Source organism: Benincasa hispida, chromosome 10 (assembly GCF_009727055.1).
Source record: "Benincasa hispida cultivar B227 chromosome 10, ASM972705v1, whole genome shotgun sequence".
Classification (NCBI taxonomy): domain Eukaryota; kingdom Viridiplantae; phylum Streptophyta; class Magnoliopsida; order Cucurbitales; family Cucurbitaceae; genus Benincasa; species Benincasa hispida.
The window spans coordinates 51,581,464-51,599,276 of NC_052358.1; positions in this window are offsets into that span (position 1 = coordinate 51,581,464).

The following is a 17,813-nucleotide window of genomic DNA, read 5'->3' on the forward strand; positions in this document are numbered from 1 at the left end:
GAAAGAATTAGATGTCTTTTATCTGATGCAATTCTAAGTGAAAACTACTGGGCAGAGGCTGCAAGCTACACAGTGTACACCTTAAATAGGTGTCCACATTCCTCCCTAAATTTTTTTGACTCCTGAAGAAAAATGGACCTCACATTCACCTAACCTAGATAACCTAAGGGTATTCGGATGTGTTGGTTACATACATCAAAATCAATGGAAATTAAAATCTAGGGCAGTAAAGTGTATGTTTGTAGGTTTTTCTGAGGGAGTAAAAGGTTTTAAAATGTGGAACCATACTGAAAAGAAGTTTATTATAAGTAGAGATGTCACCTTCCGAGAAAAAGAAATGTTTATGCAAAAGGAAAGGACATCCTATGAAGTTCCTAACAGCCCTAACACCACTAGGATTGAGGTAGAGTCACCTAAAGCTTTTTCCACTAACCAAAACTCTCCTATAGATTTAGAAGAAGAAGAGGATGTCTCAAATGAGACCACTGGGAATACTGAAGTTGTCCTTGATCTAAGTCTGTATTCTTTAGCTAGAGATAGATAGAGAAGAGTGATAGTTTCTTCTGCTAGGTATACTGGAAATAGCTATATGAACCTAGTTCTAAATGTCACAATAGCTCCTAATGACCAAGAACCAACTACTTTTGAAGAGGCAGTGTACTGCTCTAATGCTAGGTCTTGGATTCAAGCTATGTGTGAAGAGATGGAGTCACTCACTATCAATAAAATCTGGACCCTAGCTTCTCTTTCTAAAGGTTGTAAACCTATAGCTTCTAAATGGATATATAAACTAAAGGAAGTTCTATCAAAGATGAAAGGGCTAGATACAAGGCAAGGTTAGTGGCTAAAGGATTTACTCAAAGAGAAGGAATAGACTATAGTGAAATCTTTTCACCAGTAGTGAAACAAACCTCTATTAGGCTTCTTTTATCACTAGTTGCTCAGTATAATTTAGAACTAGATCAACTAAATGTTAAAACTGCCTTCCTACATGGAAACCTAGATGAGATAATATATATGGTTCAACCTAAAGAGTTTGAGGAAAAAGGCAAGGAAGACCTATATTGTCTCCTAAACAAATTAATATATGGTTTAAAACAATCCCCTAGATGCTGGTACAGGAGGTTTAATGACTACATAGAGAGTATAGGTTTTCAAAGGAGTTCCTATGATATTTGTACTTTTATCAACTCTACTACCTATAAGGACAAAGCCTACCTATTACTCTATGTTGATGATATGCTACTAGCTGGAAAGTCTAAAGAGGATTTAACTCATGTCAAAAATCTCCTAAAGAGAGAATTTGACATGAAAGACTTGGGTCAATCTAGAAATATCCTTGGGATTGAAATTCAGAAAGACAGAACAACCTCAACCCTAACCATAAGTCAACTAAGCTACTGTGAAAAGGTTATAAACAGATTCAATATGGCAAATGCAAAACCTGTTACTATTCCTATTGCTACACACTTTAGACTGTCCTCTGAGAACTCACCAAAAGAGACAGACATAGAACATTTGACTCAAATGCAATCAATTCCATACAATCAAGTAGTAGGGAGTCTAATGTACTTAATGATATCTACTAGACCAAACTTATCATACAGCACTAATTTAGTCAGTAGAGACATGTCTAACCCTGGAAACAGACATTGGGAAGCAACAAAATGGACTTTAAGATATCTTATTTAGTCTAAACAGTCAAAATTAACATATCAAAGTACTAATGAATCAAATTTAAAACTACATAGATATGTTGATTCGGATTTTGTAGGTGACCAAGACAAAAGGAGATCTCTAACAGGTTATCTATTCTTCTTTGGTCCTAACTTGTTATATTGGAAAGCTAATTTACAGTCAATTACAGCATTGTCAACCATAGAAGCAGAGTATATGGCATTTTCAGAAGCAATAAAGAAAGCTCTGTGGTTAAAAGGACTGATGAAGGACTTTGGTATTGATCAAACAGTAGTTAAAATCTAATGTGATAACCAAAGCGTCTTCATTTTATGCTTTCTTCGTTCCTAGCCATTCTGAGTTGCGTTTGCATTCACCTTTCCAAAAACTCTCAATATCATTCAAGGACCAAACATATAGACATCAAGTATCACTTTGTTAGAGACAGAATAGAGAAAGGAGAAATCGAGGTGCTAAAAGTTCATACCACCGAGAACACAGCCGATATGCTTACCAAACCTATGTGTAAACTCAAGCTTTCAAGTTGTCTTGGTCAGATCAGGTTTCTGCTTCCTGAAAAAGAGTGAAGACATGTTAAATCATGAAGGAGAAGAGGTTGCATGTTGAGCTTAAGGTGGAGATTTGAAGAATATAAGCTCGTACATCAACATCAAGAAACTGTTTTCACATTTCTTTAATCTTTACAGTTAGTTATTGTAACTACTTGTATCAGAAATAGTATTTAAACTCATCATTTACAAATTTTAGAAACAACAATTACAAAGCTTCAAGAAAACTTGAGCAATCTGTAAAGAAAAAGGGTCTGTGACTTAGCTTCATAATAAAACTATCTCCTTCCCGTGGATGTAGGCTTTCACAGGCGAACCACGTACATCGCAGTGTATTTTCTTCTTCTCTTTTCATCGTCTACAAGATCGTCCATCGTTTACCTTTTCTCTTCGTATTGTCTAGTAGAACAGAACGATCGTCTACATTTCCTTCAAAGCAATCGTCTACACGAATGCGCAAACTTTCACCTTCTTACAAGCAATCGTCTACACGACTGTGCGATCGTCTATCTTCCCTCAAGCAATCGTCTACACGACTGCGCGATCGTACATCTTTCTTAGAGCAATCGTTTACACGATTGCATGATCGTCTACATCCTTTCTTCTGCTTTCGTCTACCCGACTATAAGCTTCCTCATCGTTTACTCATAAACAATCGCACAGATCAAAGAAAACTCATTAGGGTTAGAAGAAAGAAAGAATACAGAAAGGCGGTAGTTCGAGAGAATCTGAAAGATAGAGAGAGAAAGAAATTTCATTTTTTTGCACCCATCAGAAAAAAAGTTATTTCATTTTTTCCATCAAACAAAATTTCAGTGGGATCATCCACGTGCTAGCCATCAGCTGGAAAAACGTGGTCAATTCTCAACCTAGTTCTCTACCAACCAAGAATTTTTGTGGCAAAGAATCAGGGCTTTAAGAATTGGATCAAAGTAAAAGGGCCTCTTTATTTTTTATCATTTGCGCTAAAATATTTTCTCTTTTTGCAGAAGCAAGCCCATCGAAGAAGAAGTAGGCCTAACAATTTTTATCTTTATCTCTCACCTTTTGTCTTGTATGTTCAATTATTAATGAGGTACAAACCAAGCCTCTCAAATCCAATTATGAGGATAGAATCTTACATTCTAATATATATAGTATTCTTCTATTTTAAAAGTTGAGAATTGTAAGAAAAATTATAAAGAAATTTTAAAAATAATAAACAGAAATGAGATAGTTTAAGGTAAAAACAAAAAACAAAAAATGAGGCACTGGTGAGACTTTTTTGGTTGTGAGTTTATAGTATTTTCCTGATATTTGCATTTTGCCCTTCATTAGGGATCTTATAGGTTAGAAATTAATATTTAGAAATTAACTAATTTTCTAAATCATATAGGTTCAACTTATCACATATATCATTAAGAATGGATAAAGAGTGGATTACGATTAGGAACAAGTTATCAACTGAGTATGAAGAAGGAGTATACCAATTCCTTGAAGTTGCAAAACTTCATGTTAATAACTCGGGAAAAACAAGATGTCTATGCAGAAAATGTATGAATGCAATGTGAGAGCCAATAGAAGGAGTTGAACGACATTTATTCGTTAATGAAATTTTTCCATCGTATAATCAATGGGTATATCATGGAGACCTAGTCGACTTGTCTAGGGGATACGAGAGTCAAATATCTCAATCGACACATGATGATGAATTAAGTACGACAAAGATGAATGTTATAGATGAAGAAAATGAAATTTTGAATATTATAAATGATCTACAATGTTCAATTGACGATGTAAATGAAGAAGAAAACGAGAATGAGATGCACACCAATGTCCAAGAAAGAGATAAACAATTCAAGCTTATTTGAAAACTTAATAAATGAAGCACGTAACCAGTTGTACCCTGGTTGTACAAAATTCTCTTCATTGTTGTTCTTGGTGAAGTTTATCCATATTAAGGTTCTTAATGGTTGGACTAACAAGTCGTTTGATTTGTTACTTGAATTGTTAAAAGAAGCATTTCCCATTGGAGCATCTATACCTAGTTCATTTTATGAAGATAAAAGAAAATTACATGATTTAGGACTAGGTTATGAGTAGATTCATGCTTACAAATACGATTGCATCCTATATTGAAAAGAATTTATTGATTTACAACAGTATCCAATATGTGGTGAGTCTCGATATAAAGTTGAAGATGGAAAAATTAAAAAGATTCCACATAAAATTTTACGACATTTTCCTTTAATACCAAGATTGAAGCGATTATTGAGCATAAAGTTTCAAGTTTTGTATTCATTTTGAGATTGGTATATAGTATATTGAGCATTAAACTTATTTAAATTTGTATTTTGTTGGTATCTCGAGATTTATGTTGAATATGCATCTCCCAACAAGCTTAGTTAGGATCTAGAATTTTTCTTTATAGGTAGTTTGTTATTATGTAATGTTATTTCGGAGTTAAGGATTTGTGGATGTTATCTTATATTTAAGACGAATAGTATTAGTAGTTGTTTACTTGACAAATTCTTAAGATTTAAACATGTTTTCTAGATATTATTTACTATTGTAAACATCTAATTAATTTTGGAAATTTTTATTTTAGTTTATTTAATATTTATGTAAGATTCAAATAAGTATGACATTTGTAAAAAGAAAAAAAAAACATATATAAAATTTAGTAAATAAAGAAAACGATATTTACGCTTAAATATGTAATCCCGATGTTAAGTGGGGTTGGGAAAATGTGTAATTTCATGCGATTTTTTTTTTTTTTTATCTTTTTTCGACGCTAAAATTGGTCACCGTCGGCATAAGTAACGAACTCTCGACAGTATAGGGGTCAGGAAAAGTGCAATTGCACGATAAAATTGTTCTCACGATAACTTGTATCGAAGGTAGTATCGTAGAGGGAGCGTCGAGCTAATTAACTATATCTCGATGCCCAAGATAACCGTCGGCATATGCTAACTTTGCCCGACAGTATTAATTTATTCTTACTATCGAGAAAAATGACTTATCCCAACGGCATCATTTAGGGTCGGTAGAAAGCCCCATCATTGATCCATCGAGATATCTTTTTTTGCCCTACGACAAGGCTTTTTTGGGTCGGGACAAGTTTTCCCAACAACGCTTTTTCAATGATGCTGCCAACGATTGGTTTACCATCGGGAAAGCTTTTTCCCACAATTTTGTAAACTTTAACTAACGGTTTTCATCATCGGAAAATGTCCAAATTCTTGCAGTGTGTAATTCGCCTCTTTTACTACAGTGTAATTGGCTGATATTATCATTATTACATGTCAAAGACATTGTTATTATAGGCAAATTCGAGCAACATAATTTGCAACATGTCAAAGACATTGTTATAAACATTATTACATGTCTGACAACAAATTCTACAGAATATATTTTCCATATTTGTCGCGTGATTTGCAGATTTCCGTATCTGCCTTCCTTATTTTCCTATAGAGAATATATATTCACTCCTAAAAGATATTCTCAAAGCCAGCCTTATTCATATTTTACTCTCATTTTACTCTGATTCAATTTTAGGTTAGCCGCTTTATTAGAAAAATGTGTATTGAGAGTTTTGAGCTTAGGGTTTGTCTAAGTCTTAACCTCCATGTATTGTTATTAAAAATCTTTGTAATTAACATTGATACCTTTTTGGTTCGACAGCCATTATAGAACTCGGAAGGAGTTTGATTTGATATTATATTTAGGGGGAGCATAAGTACGTTGAAGATGATGAAAACTGATATTTATGGGAGCCTAAATATGATGAATGTGAAGGAATCTCACTCTTAGGGGAAGCTTAAGTATGTTGTATTGAGGAGATCTCATACAAAGCTTGAGAAGCATTGTTGTGAAAGTGAGGGAAGCTCAAACTTAGGGGGAGCCTAAGTTGAAACCGAAGAAGAAGTTATACGTGAGTCACTAAAGAGGGAGTCTATCAGATATATACTTTCATTGTAATTGCTAAACTCTTTATAGTGCAGTTTCATTCCATCGGGCACATTGTCCCCCAAACATAGGTTTTTTTTACACCAAACTGGATGACCAAACTCTGTGTCGTTATTTTTCTGTTTGCTTTCATGTTGTCAACTTATCATATATATTGTTTGTGATATTGTGCTTGACATTATATTCTATGTTAGATATATCTAATTTTCCAGCCTCCAAAATAGAGAAAAAGACTTTGATACCAAAGTAAAAAATGGACAGCTATAAAATGGAGAAGAAGTCGGAAGCTTAAGTTCCAACCGGAGAATTGAGAGAACAAAAATTAAAAAAAGATTGAAGCTCCCAGCATTGATTTAAAAAAAAATGGAGGAGGAGAGTGAAGATCCAAGTGCTGATGAAAAAATAGTGAAGACATATCCTTCTTTATAATAGAAGGTGAGAGTTACAAAACTAATTAAATTTACATATTTATAAATTATATTATGAATTCTATTTAAGGGAAAAAAAACTTTTAAGTTGTAAAGACATTTTACATTACAAGATTTAAGTCTCTCTAATTTATTATTGATAATTAAATATTAATGAATTAATTTACTAATTATAATTATTGACATTTATAAGTAGGACAAAGAAGGAACAAAAATTTTAAAAATGTTTTTCAATATCTTCACCTTGTTAATATAATTAGATAACTCAATTTTTTCCCGAAGAAACTCACATATTATATCCCTTTTCAAGAAAACACGGGAGATTTCTAAAAGAATTAATGTGTGAGAGATATAATTTGATATTTATATATCAATTTCGACATTAAAGCTAGAGAAATCTTTAGAAGTGAGACAGTTGAAAAGGATATTTTCCTTCTAACACAACCATTATTCAAATTATATTGATTTTTCTTTTATACTTTTTTATATAAAAAAATATTTACGTTGACATAATAATTATACTATCAACTTCGTAATTAAAGATTTAAATCTCTCTCCAAAAATTATATATAAAAGGTTTTATTAAGAATAAACATACAATACAAAACACGAAACGGTTCATGCGTAATTTACCATTCATCTTAACTATTTTAGCATTTTATATATATTTCATCCTCAATTAAATAATTCCATAAAAGTTTGTTAAATATGATTAATGCATTTAAATTATTATTTGATCAAATTACAGAATTGGTTTATAAATTTTCTAAATTCTGTAAATTTATAACTTAATGAACTTTAAAGTTAAGTAGAATTGCATGCCAATAATATGCTTAGCTTCTTGATGCAATATCACCTAAGAATTTTTCATATATCAAAATCTTACAATTTTAGTTAGCGCAAAATTTGAATTAGCTAGTATTTGTGTTAGTGCGTATTTAGGAGTACGTGATTTTAAAATTGTCAAAATCATTTATGTACTCATTTTAAAAATCACTCTAAAACACATTTTTAATCACTCAAATTAATTTAATATTAAATTTCACACATTTAAATACAATTTTTATATCACCAAAATGAATTTTGAAGGATTAAAAATACATGTGTTAGGATAAATGCAATGAGTAACACTTTTAAGGATACTAATTAAGTGTATAGAAACATTTTTTAAAAATTGAAAAAATATCAAAGGCTATCAGTGATATATTGTATCGCTGATAGACTCCTAACAAGTGGCATGATAAGTCACTAATAAACTTCTATCAAATATATAGTCGATCACTGATAGTCTCACAAAGTTGTTAGCAAAAAAAAAAAAATGTATTATGTTATATTTGCTATTATTATGAGCTTAACTACTATATTTGATACTATTCTTATATAATCTTATAATAATTTTAAAAATGGAAAAAGTAATTTTAACATTTTAAAATCAATCCCAAAACATGATTTTCCTTTTAAAATATTGAAAATGGCAAAAGTAATTTTAACCTTTTAAAATTATCATTCCAAAATATGTTTTTCTTGTTACGATAAAGGTAGTCTAATTTGTTTTTGTTTTAATGTCTTTACATTTTTAGTACAAAAATTGTATGATGAAAGATTGAACCTCCGACTTCTAAAAATAAAAGTCATACCAGTATATCTAAGTCAAGGTCATTGCCTAGAGGTTTTGTATTTTGTTAGGAGTATTTTTAGTAAATTAAAGTTTGTAATACATTAATGTCTCTCTAGAGTTCATTTAGATATTATATTTTGTTTTAAAGGATCCTCCTCGCCTGGCATTTTGAAAAGGACCCAAAATAGAGCGGAAATTTTATCTTAAAAAAAAACTATAATTTGTGATAGAAAATTTTATCTAATAATCACACTTGAGAATTAAAACGAATATTTGTTAACTATATTTATTTTAAGATTTATAATAATTTAAGAACTTTTATTCTAAAACAATTGTAAATTAGATGAGATCATTTTTTAAGAGAACTAATTTTAGATAAATATTTCTTATAAGAAGGTGATTATAATATATGCTATATAGTTGAAAAAATATATCTTTGTAGTAAAACAGAAATTTTCAAGAATCCTTCCACTTATATGTGAACTCGATTAGTTTATATAGTTTAATTTAATTTAATGTGGTATCAATTTCATCCTCAAGATTCTAGAAATTATATTACAATTTCAATATTTGATTGAATTATTCAAAATATTTTTTGTCTCATATAAGTGGACAAAATACACCTAACAATTAGTGGCGGAGTCAGGAATTTTGTTATAGGCACTATGTAATAAAAAAACTGGAAAAAAAAATGGTTCAAAAAACTATTCATAACTCCATAGATTAACTAATTTAATATATATTACAATTGTCCTCTACGAGTTTTCATATTTTCAAATCGATCCAAAATTCTTGAATGGAAAAATATGATTATGAGGTTAACAAGGACTTTGTTGTAAATATGTTCTACGAACTTGATCTTGAATATTATCATCATATTCAAAAATTTTAGTTCTTAGGCATGGATTTGTAAGTAATTCTCTTAAATTAATTTCAATATAAGATCTATCAGAATGAGAGATATGTTTCCATGATGACTCTACTGTCTCTATTGTTATTTTTATTTTAAAATATCTCTCCATATTGATATAGAGTTAATTCTACAAAAGTATTAACAATAAAAGTATCATGATTTATTACATAGATTTAAAAGTATGAAAATGAAAAAGATTTAGAAGAATCTGAAACATACTTGTGAATAGTATGATATGTATATCTAATGAGAAATAAAAAAAATATATTTTGTAGTTTAAAAATTATTTTGTAGTTTTAACTCTAAAATTAATTAAAATAAATATATACTAAGTAATACAAATCTAAAGTTTATGTAAAAAAATGTGAACGATATCTTTTCAATAGATGTTGTTGAGACTGAGAGTGAATTTAGGTTAAAAAATATCAATGATCAAAAGAAATTATTGTGATTTTTTCTTCTTTTAAATTTTTTGTTTTCTTAGAAAACCTAAATTTCTTTTTTAATTATTGTCTTAAATTCGTCAAATTTAAGTTAAGGTCTTTTTTTTTTCAAGAAAACTTTTTTTTATTATTATTAACTAAATTTCTTTTTTAAGGGAGCATCTCTACTTACAGTGTCACAAAATTCGACCCTACATAAAATTCTATCTTAAAATAAAGGACAAAATACATTTTTGGTCCCTGAGATTTGGTGGTCATGTCTATTTGATCCTCATACCTTAATCTCTCACATCTACAAAATCATTCTAAATGGTCTCTAACTTTAACTTTAAGTTAACGGATGGCCTATTGAACCGTTAAATGTTTATGTGGATGCTTATTGTATTTGATTGACACGTTAATTTTTCTTTTCTTTTCTTTTTAATCTCATTGATTTCAGTTAAACAGGGGGCAACAACATGAAGATGTGTGGCAAAGTAGAGTGAAGTGATAAAACTGGGAAGCTCAAGCTAATTTCTCCCAAATCTGGTGGACCTTATGGTGGCAATTGGTGAGAGAAAAACATGTTAGTACTGAAAAATGGCAAAAAAAAAAAAAAAAAAAAAAAAAAAAAAGATTGCAAAATTTTAAGTTGGTTGTCTAAAGTAATTGGATCCAATCAAATCAAAAAGGAAGGAGAAAGAGGGCTTGATGAAGGTTTGTATATCAAGATTAAATTTGACTGTGGTTTTGGATCATGGGAGAAGAAATTATTAGGTCATAGTTCAATAGATTGAAACCAGGGATAGATTTAGCATGGACCCAAGAAGTTTAAACCCCTCCAACTTTAGGTTTTTTATATAATATATAAAAAAGACTGACATAATATGAAAACTTGGCCACGACGTGCACAAGCACCAAATAGACATGAACTTCAAACTTCAGAGACCGAAAGTACATTTTGTCCAAAAATAAATTAAATTTTAAAAAGTGGATAGAAAAGACTTGAACCCACAACCTGCACAATTCATTTGTACCCAGCCTCTTGGTGGCTCCGTTGGTGATAACAATGACATTATTGTATAAAGTAGTAGCCGCCGAACACTATAATTATCAAACAATTTAACCAACTCGTCGACTTGCCCTTTCTCACGACCATTGTCTCAATCCTATATCCCACCACTTGGTTGTATAGCAATGGAAATGTAGCAAAGGTCAATTATGTGATTATTTTTCTTGTCATTTGATAGGATTTTGGGAGAAAACAATTTTATTTAGATTTAAATTATGAACGATCAATCTCTTCAATTCTTCTTCCACCAAACATTAAACCCTTTAAATAAAACTTCAACACATGTGAGTATTGTCACAAAGTTAGATCAAAATATCTTTAAGAAGGATAAAATGTGACTAAATCATATGAACAATATTTTTAAAGGAAAAAAACTCAAATACATCTGGTGGTCATTTTTTAGGTTAACCCTAGTATTATGAACAAAAACAATAGTTGATTTAGAAATATATACATACATATATGTTTTGACAAAAACTCTCATAAAACCTAGAAATCTCTCCTTCATAAATGTTGCTTAAAAAGTAAGGCTATAATGTACAATAAAATATGAGCTTTTCTTGGAGTAGTTAATATTTTTGACATTCACATAATTATTAGTGATTTACCTTATTTTGGTTATATGATTGGAGTATAATAGGATAAATAAAATATCTATAAAATATTTAGAGCTGATTTGAGGATTGCACTTTTTCACACTAAAAGGAGTTCCTTTTTTTGGTAGATAGAAACCAAAGAACACAATAATAGAGAAACACAATACAAAGGAAAAGTCAAGCCTTATCCAATTTACTTGTAAAACTTTATGATAGAGGACAAATCATACTATAGATATATATTATTATTGATATAGACAACGAAATCTCTATCTATCTCCACAACAATATGATATTGTCATTTTGAGGATACATCTTCTTGATTTCACTCAAAAGGCATCATATCAATGAAGATATTGTTCACATTTTTATACCAATGATCATTCTCTTTTCCCTAACCAATGAGGGACTTTTTGTTTGCACTCTCTAACAATCCTTCCATTGAACAAATAACTCGTACACTCCCGGCGATTAGAGCTTGCTCTAAATCTTGAAACACCTCTAGTTCATTTCGAGTCAACTTGCTCTTCTTTCTTGAGACACATCCCATTCATCTCGAGTGAACATCCAAAAAACTTTGTACATGAGCATAGTTAGGTTTAACCATGGCTCAGATAACAATTGATAAGGACAATAAAACATCCACCTATCTCCACAATGGTATGATATTGTCCACTTTAGGCATACACTCTCGTGGCTTTGCTTTTGGAACCACCCAAAAGGTCACATACCAATGAAAATAATTATTCACACTTATATACTCATAATCATTCTCTTTCCTAACCAATATGAGAACTTCGTTTGCACTCTAACAATTATTGGCCCTCGAAGGATTAAAATATTGATGTCAATATCGATATCAAAAAATCAATTTTAGAGATATATCAATGGATATTTTTGTAAATCACGAAATTTAAAAATTAAAATTTATTTAAATTAAAAATTAAATTGTTTTTACTTCCAAACTAAATTATGGATATTATTATTAGTATCTCTATTCATATTGAACTAAATAGATGACATTCTTTTAATATTTTAGAACATCTATAAAAAATATTGGAGATATTCAAAAATATAATTAATATTGATGTCGAATCTTCAATCGATATATCTATATGTCGGACTAATATTTCCATCCATCCTTGCCCCCAACACCCAATCCAGTGTCCAAATTGAACATTCAAGAGTGGCCCTACTTTACCCATTTGCCTCCTGTAATGATGCAGATTGCTTCATCATCCATCTTCAATTCAATCCGTTTCAAAATATTGAATATAAAGTAATCCTAGAACAAAAGGATAAAAATAACAAAATTTAGATTTGAACATAGTTTTAATTAGATTTTTGTAGTTTTAAAAGTTCTATAATTTGATTAGTATGATTTATGAATATCCATAATAATGAGATAATATGTCGATGTGAGCATAGTTCAATTGATTAAAATATATATGATCAACTAAGAGATTAGAGGTTCAAATTTCACACTCCACTTATTATTGAACTCAAAGAAAAAAATAATAATAATGAGGGAATTTTTTTTTTCTTATGAACTATGTTAAAGTAAGTATATTGAGATTTAGAAGTAAGTATAAAGAAAATAAGGGAAAATGAGTACTTTTCTATTTACATAAAGAAAAGAAAAAAGAGTTTTATAACTGCTTGAAACTCTTATTATTATTATTATTATTATTATTATTATTATTATTATTATTATTATTATTATTATTATTTTATTCAATCAGAAAGTTAATCAAAACATGTGCCTCCAAATAGACGGCACAGAAATTTATAGATGAACTTGTGATTTGAGTATCACTTTTATATATTAGGATAAAGTAGAAAAGATTCATGATGTATAAAATATCCTAGATCGGTTCCATTTCTCCTTATATCGATTAAGCAAGATTTTAATATAAATATAAGCAAAAATGAGTTATTAATCCTACAAAAAAAAATGTTGATGATGAATATTTTTAAATCAAAAATAAATTTTGTTTTAAAAAAATTATCGTAATTAATAAATAAATATTTCAAGTAATTACAAAGACATTTTATTTGAATAAGAAATTTTGGATAAATCACAAATTGTCAAGTCATGTCTCAAATTAATGTTGAAATTACAAATAATCAAATTTTGACTAATTAAAAGTTGATATGCGTCCCAATTTGAAATTAAAGACACAAGTTGGCAAATCTCGATGATGTCACATGTTCTCGTGGTGAATGTTGGATCGAATAAAGTAATTTGGTCCAATTTAATCTAATTATGTATTGATATTTAGTTCGGCCGAAGGGGCAATCAAACCCAGAATCCAAGGGGCTAACTAGATAAATAGCAAAATTTAAGTTTTCAATTGGATAAATAGCAAAAACTTTTTAAAATCGTAAGAATAGCAAAACGATTATAAAATTAGAAAATAATGATTAACAATTGTCAAAACTATACCCACATGGAATTCTAAAGGTGTGAGAGTTTCAAAACTGTTTGAAAACAATAAATACACTCTATCAAGACAACTATCACACACTAAACAATGCATTTTGACAAAGTGTCTAATCCACGTGTACAATTAATAAAATATATTCTTCAATACATACTTGCTCTTAAAAAGTAAACCTACTCTAGTGGGAATATAAAATTGAAAGGAATCGAAATCTTGGAAATCAACGATTTCAGTGTTACCCTTAGGAGATTGGGAATAATGATCATAGTCAAATTCATTATTCAAATACAGTGTATTTCTAGTGTTTGGAGCAATAGATGAGACATGGTCAACAACTATACATAAATCAATTTGGGGGACTCTAATAAAACTAACATCACGAATTGGCAGAAATACATTGTCAAACGAGATATAATTAACTCATCGGAGGGAAAAAGTTTACCTTGGATATATTCCAAAATTTGTTGGAACCATGAATTTGATGGAATTTGCACCTCAAAATTTTGAAAATCATGGTAGTGAGAATTCTCATTTCACCATCAAAGAGGAATCTAATCCGTTGTAAAGCCATAGCAAAAACAGTAGCTTGTTAAAGAAACCATAATAAAACCTAAATCGATAAACATTTTGTGTGAGTAACAAAAGTTATGGCCATTTTTTTACAAAGCGATATTTCTTTTTTCCAAATTGTTAAAATAATAGCAAAAACAATATATAAAACTAATTTATTAAGAATATGAGAATGTACAGCTAATTTATTAAGAATATATATATAAAATTATGAAAAACAATTCAAAGATTTGAATAAAATTGAATGCGTATAGAGTCATGAAAAACCATTCAAAAATTTGAATAAAATATATGGATAAAATAAAATTTAATAATATATAGATATTTAAAATATAAATTTTGTAGAAAAATCTATATATTTAATTAAGATGAGAGTAATTTGAAAAATGGTTAAACAGAATCTAAAATAATAATAAGATATGGAGATTATGTTAATTACATGAACAGAATTAGGAGGACGGTTGTTATTAAAGAATATCAGCAATTACTCTGTATACATAACTCGACTCTGTTTTTTATTCTACAATTATCTAGTATTTGTAGTTTCATCAACAACTATTACGAACTAAACAAGGGCAAATCAGAGATTTAAGAATTCATGGCCATGTGCAAGTTGCCATAAATCTTATTCTAGGACGATTTTGCCATTTTTCAGAAAGAAATCTTAAATTTTGCCATATGTTCCAATTCCCCATTGGGGGGCTTAACCTAAGGGTCAGGGTCATGATTCAACCAAACTCAAGCCTACATGAAAATTTTATAAATAGAAGATTTCTCATTCAGTTGATCTTTGAACTTGAGCAGAACTCTCCCAACAATCACAATACAAAATGCGTAAAAATATTCATATGAAAATTCAATACCCAAAGTACATGTAGAGAAAGTCCATACTAGATAAGACAACCATTAGTATTACTCAGGCTCACGAGACTAGATTTTGAATCCAAGATTTAAATTGTGCTCAATTATTACATGTGCCTCAACACCAGCGAGTCAATTATCAGATTTGGTTACTAAAATGTAACATTAAATATAAATATTGAATAGATACAAGTGAAAAGAAACTACTTTTATTAGTTTCTCAAATTTGACACCTTTCATAAAAACATTTCTTAAAATTTAGAAATAAAAAACATGAATGATTATCAAATAAAGTATGTTTCTCAAAAAAAAAAAATGAGAAACTGAAACATTATAAAAAATGCTCATAATTTTTTATTTTATTTGTAAGACTTTAAAAGTATGAAGTATATGAGTAATAAACTTATATAACTGATAATTTGTGATATTGATAAACGAAGTCTATTATAGTCTATCAGTAATGAGCTTCTATCATCGATAAAGTACAAAGTAACTTTAATAAGTTATAGAAGTCTCATGACCTATATCAACTAAAATTTTATAATTTATTAATAAATGCTTGTTTGGTAACATTTCTCTCGAGTAAATAAAAATGGTTGTAGAATAGTGATTTAAATTATTGTAATTAAAATGTAGTCCATGGTTTTTAAGTTAATTATTTAAGTTGACTTAAATATCACTCATTAGAATATAATCAATTATTTAAATTTAGTAGATATCACGTGTATGAGTGATATCACCAATAGATATTGATGATATCATAAAATTTATAAAAGGAGTTTATGAATGATAGACTTATAATTTACAATGAGTACTGATAGATTTATATTACCAATGACAACTATCACTTATAGACTTTTATCACCAATACAACTATTATTATAAACTTTGAAAATAAAAAATTTCTAGGGTAATTCAATTGGTAACATTTTTAGGAATAATAACAAAGTATATAACATCATTTAAAAAATTACAAATATAGACAAGTCTATAGACTTCTATCGTTGATAGACTCTTACCAGTGATATAGTCTATCACGGATAGACTTCTACCAATAATATGGTCTATCATTGATATACTATTTAAATTTGACCATATTTGCAATTTTTTTTATATTATGTTATATATTTTTTTTTTATATTATGTTATATCTGCTAATATTTTGGATTTAATTTCTATATTTGCAACTATCTCAATTTCCTACCTCCAAGATAAGACATTTGTTATGGGTTGTACATAAAATTTTGTAATATTTGCAACTAGTTTTAAGGATGGCTGATTTTGCAATATTTTATCCCATAATCTATTGGATTATTACTAAAAAAAACTCCCATTCAAACATGTATGATTGAAGTCTCAAGTAATTAAAGGAAAATTTATGGACATATATTTGAAAAAGGAAGATTTTATTGAAGTTAACAATAGGTCCAGTGGGTCTTCTCAAAACAAAAACAAAAACAAAAAACAAAAAAAAAACAAAACAATATGTACAGTGGGATGTTTTGTATCTCTATGGGCTCATATATTCAACCAACATAGAAACAGAAGCTTCAGAACACATCTTCCCATAGGGACGGAGTCGCTTGACTTGGTCCCAAGCCCGAGTTAACTCAGTGAAGTTCCATCTTCTTTCTTCAGCCACAGCAGCTCGAACCGGGCCGTCAACGGCGGTGGCAGCGGTGGGGGAGGAGCCACCTTCGCGGAGGAGTTTGTCCTGCTCGGAAGTCCAGAGGTCTACGTGCCCCGACATAGCAGAGAGTAATAGAGTTTAGAGTAAGAAGAAAAGGAAAATATTTTAGCAATTATGGAAAAAACAGGAACAATGAGATTTTCAATATATAAGACTTAAGAGTGAGCCTTCAAAAATCTGGATCTATGTGCTTCATAAACGGTTGGATTTTTGTTGGTTTTGGGTTTTATTTAATTGGTTGGTTTTTATATTTTTTTAATTCTATTCTATGGGAAGTGGGATTTTTCAATTCACCCACAGGAAGAGAACAAACCACTTGCTTGTGAATTACTTCAAAACTTCCACTATTGTTATGAATTGTGATGTTTCAGATGAGACGTGATCAATGCTCGATGACATTCTAAGTTTGTATCTAACTTTATGTTCTACATTATAAATATATAATAAAAAAGATTTGAAGTATTATTTTAAAAATATAACAAATTGTGATTGAACAATTCATTGATGAACAAGTGCAACTCTAAATACAATAAATAATTTGAAAATACATTCCTTAAGTTTGAGGGATTTTTTCGTCTTTACCTGTTTGATTTTGATGGATGATGGTTATATATATATATTAGGTTCTTGATATTAGTCTATTATTGATTTATTTTTTAAAAAATTGCATTAGTGCAATGGCATTATAAATTTTGAAAATATATTTAATGGTGTTTTTTCTTGCATGAAAAATATTGTTATTATTTAACCAAATTTGACTAAACAATTGACTTCGAATGGTTGAACTAAATATTTGCTGAGAGACAAAGGCTAAATTTAAGATTTTTCTAAAGTCCGATTACTAAATTTAAATAATTGAAAGATAGAATCATATCAAAATAATATTTTAACCTATAATATGGCTTAATTTACAAGTGTCTTATGGCTTAATTTACAAGTAAGTCGATGTCACAGGGCAGTTCGCCCTGTGACACTTGACCTACATAGAAGTCGAACAAAAAAAGG